At 36.3% G+C, this 4,026-nt stretch overlaps 1 pseudogene; it reads right to left on the bottom strand.

Moving 5' to 3' along the window:
- Positions 1-413: 413 nt before the first annotated feature.
- LOC132165176 (mitogen-activated protein kinase kinase kinase 20-like) lies at positions 414-1,786 on the bottom strand (annotated as a pseudogene).
- Positions 1,787-4,026: the final 2,240 nt, after the last annotated feature.

Raw genomic sequence — 4,026 nt, 5'->3', positions numbered from 1 at the left:
ATAAATATATCAGCTAACACAATTATCTTTGCAGAGCTGCATCTAGTTTAGTTCTGGGGGGCAATGCAAGATTTCACTCACAAGCAAAAACAGTGGTGAACATTATCATAAACACTGCAAATGGCTCATATTCACAGAGCTGTAGGTGAGGCAGAGGCCTAACAATGCCAGTATCCAGCCCATATGAAGGCTGAAGAAAATGATAAAAATAAAATAAAAACATTGCACAATGGTTCACTCGAATTAAGGCAAACTATGAAGTTGAACAAATGCTGCAAGTATGTTATATTGTGGAAAAAATGAATACAATGTACATAACATAATCCAATTTACAAGTACCCTCTCTCAGAAATGAGGTGTTATATGCTATACAAAATTTGATGACGAGTATAAATCAAAACTAAATTCAATCCCTAAGCTCCGGCACAAGCTGTGAAAGTAAAGGGATGTTGCCAATGAGCTAAAGGCCTTGAGCGGATGAGTGGTTTTGGGAAAATTGCACTCCAGCTAATTTGCTCAGTGGAAGAAGAGCAGGTTATCGGATCTCCTCCTCCTCTCCCTCTTTTGATGAAGAATCTGGTAGGGGTATGAAACTACACCCAAAAGGAAAAGATGTCACCACGTTTATATTTTCAGCTCGAATCTCTGGAACCTCTGCCTCTTGTGATGAAAAAGGAAAAGATGTCACTGTGTTTGTATTTTCAGCTCCAATCTCTGGAACCTCTGCCTCTTGTGATGAAAAAGGAAAAGATGTCACTGTGTTTGTATTTTCAGCTCCAATCTCTGGAACCTCTGCCTCTTGTGATGAAAAATCCGATAAGGGTATGAAGCCACACCCAAAAGGAAAAGACAAGGGACTGCATTTAATCCTCTTAGCATTTGCAGCTTCTTCTTTTGATAGTTGAACATGTGAAGAAGAATCTGTGTCATCTAATCCCACCAGAAACGGGTGATCTAACAGCGCATCAGCCGTCATTCTATCCATGAAATTTATTTCAAAACAGCACCTCAAGAAATCCTGCGCTGCTTTTGATATGTTGTCCGGAATGTGTGGCACAGATCCAGGCACAATTTGAGAGTCAGAACCAGATATGGTAGGCAACGGTAGTTTTCCAGTCAGCATTTCAAGCACGGTGCATCCAAGAGCCCATATATCAGAGAAGGCCTCTTGTACCCCGTAAATTACACATTCTGGGGCTAAATACCATGGAGTCCCTCTCCAAGATGGCGTCTCTGTCTCGCAACTAGTGTAAGCTTTCTTTGCCACTCCAAAATCAGCAATTTTCACCTCAAACCCATCAGCAGTAGGCACTAAAAGAACATTATCAGGCTTCAAGTCACAGTGAACGAAGCCACGATCATGAATGTGTTTCAACCCCACAAGCATAGACTTTGTGTGCTTTCTGACATCGCTCTCAGACAACCCACCACAGCCTGATTTTACGATTAAATCGTAAAGGCTTCCTCCCGAAGCAAATTCCAACAGGACGTTGTAAAGCACAATACTATTCCTTGGTTTTGTCGTGTCTGCTCCAAATGTCTGAATAACATGAGGACAGCCTTGGAGAGCATCAAGAACTGTCTTTTCCCACAAAAGCGAACCCCCCTTCAACGGATCTGCCGATTTCACAGCCACAACCGACCCAAAAGCTCTGGGTTTCTTCATATCTGCTCTGTATACGGACCCAAAAGTTCCTTGGCCGATCATCGGTCCCCTACACCACGACAGAGCTCCATAGAGGAGCGAGTACTCATCATCCTCCTCCTCCTCTCTAGCTCTCTTCATTATTCCTTGTCAATCGGCTTCCAGAGGATACCTGAAAACGATCCAAGGAATTTAGAGACGCATCGGACATGATACAAATCTTAGCGGTGAAAAAGGAATAGAAACCCTAGGACTAGAGGATAGGGTGCGCACCAGAGGGATGGAAGCAATTGGATCTCTGGGCTCCGCGATGATACGGAGGCCGCTGATTCTGCCGTCGACGAACGCAGCGGAGGGAGATTAGTCGTTGGCTCTTGCGATTGAAGAGAATGGTTTCACGAAGAGAGATAACGGCTAGTCTGAGAATTTTGTGAGCGATTTTTGGCTTGAGACCTTTATATAGTGCTCACAAAAATAAAAAGACTTTTATATCCAACTTGCGTAAATTTACGCTTTAACCCTCGGCTCTACCCGCTCTCTTTATTTATTTATTTTTCCTAAGGTCTAACACCATCACCTCTTATGAATTTCTTTTTTTTTTCTTTTTTTTTTTTTTTTTTTTGAAAAGGCCTCTTATGAATTTCAGGCTTTACTTGTAGGCTTCTGAAATTGTATTAAAAGAATTTTAATTTTCATAATTTTCTCTATTTTTAACCCTTCTTTCTAAGATGATTTCACTCAGTATATAATTTTTTTTCTTTTAAATGTAAAATAGTTTCCGAGCAAAATTGAACCATAACCTTGTGCTTCAAATTTCGAGATCTCTTATCAATTATTTTGATAAAAACAGTCATTGTGTAGCAAATGGGTGTGCATTGCATTGAGATTATTTCACACCGTCTCCTTTTTTGTTTGAAAAATTGACACGTATTATCATTTTATTGGTTCTGATATGACACACTAATGAAATTCGTCAAGTGTTTTGATGAAATTTGACTGCATGGACTAAATTGTTATTTTGACCTATCTTGAAGACTTTTAAATTATTTTTTATACCACAATAAGCAATTTATAGTTTAGGGGTTTAGGCTAACCAAGTGGACGGTTTTTTTTTTTTTTTAAAAAAAAAAAAAACTTTTTTTTAAAGGTCACATTTCTCTTTGTTGTGTTTTTTCTTTTGGGGTTGATGTTCTCTTCCTTTTTTGTTAGGTCTATGTGCCAAAAATTCAAGGGTGGCCCCCAAACTTGGCGCACGTGCAAGCTTTCCATAAATTAAATAAGAAACATATCTCACTTTTTTCATAAGTAATTAGACACAAAATTAGAGATAGGATGAAAAGATAGAATCGTCAAATGGTAAAAAAAAAAAGTCGAATTATGTTTTCTGCGGACTGAAGTTAAAGTTATGTGATTATGTGGTTAAAGGTATTAAAATATTAATTAAACTATTAAATTTATATTTAAAGTTATTGAGATAAGTGATAATTTAAGTCCTAACTTTGTATTCATAATTTATCTTTTACTTTAATTAAATATTTCATGTGTTAATTTATTTTTTTATGGTAACTCCTAAATATGGATTCTTAACATTGGACCAACTTTCTCATAAACTCATTTTACAAGTGTATTTTGACCAAGGGTCTTGGTGTAACGATTTTCAAATGTACAACTCTTTTTTTTTAACCAAAAAAAAAAAAATAGTGATTTTAAAATACAATAAATGATTTTAAAAATACACTTACTTTTGATAAAATTATTATTCAAATCATAGTTAAAATTTATTTATGATTCCTCCAAACTAAACTTACTGAATCAATGCTCATAAATTGGGCTTTATTGTTTCAATGCTCGAACCACATAAATTATCAATCCCACCATTATATGAGTCTTCCAACTTAATTTTCGTCCAAAAGTCTTATGTATATTTGCTCAATGAAACAAAATAAATAAAAAACCTCCTGAAAATTTAGAATTAGCAGTCAAAATTATTTTGGACAGATAATTTTTTTTGTACAAAATTTCATGAGATACTTCAATATAAACAACAAAGCAGGAGAAAGGCGGCTAGAAGTTTTTAAAGGCTTATGTCCTAATTGTCCACTATCCGTACTATTTACAAGTCTTCTATATACACTTACATAAACTAACCAAAGTCTAAAACGAAGATGCAACACTATACCCAGGTCAAATGGGGTTGGCTGAACCATCTCCAATCTGGTCATGGGAGCCACGCCGTTGGCAAAAATCGGGGGGCCAGCCGGCCAGCCCTTTGTATTTTAAAAAAAAAAAATTATTTTTTAAATATTTTAATATTTTTAGCTATTAGTTATTTATAATTTATATTTAGTATATTTAACGGTATATATTGAGCCATGGAGGTA

This window comes from Corylus avellana, chromosome 2, assembly GCF_965113065.1.
Source record: "Corylus avellana chromosome 2, dhCorAvel1.hap1.2, whole genome shotgun sequence".
NCBI classification, from domain to species: Eukaryota; Viridiplantae; Streptophyta; class Magnoliopsida; order Fagales; family Betulaceae; genus Corylus; species Corylus avellana.
The sequence above is the reverse complement of the archived record's forward strand: the minus strand, read 5'-3'. Positions and strand labels throughout refer to the sequence as shown.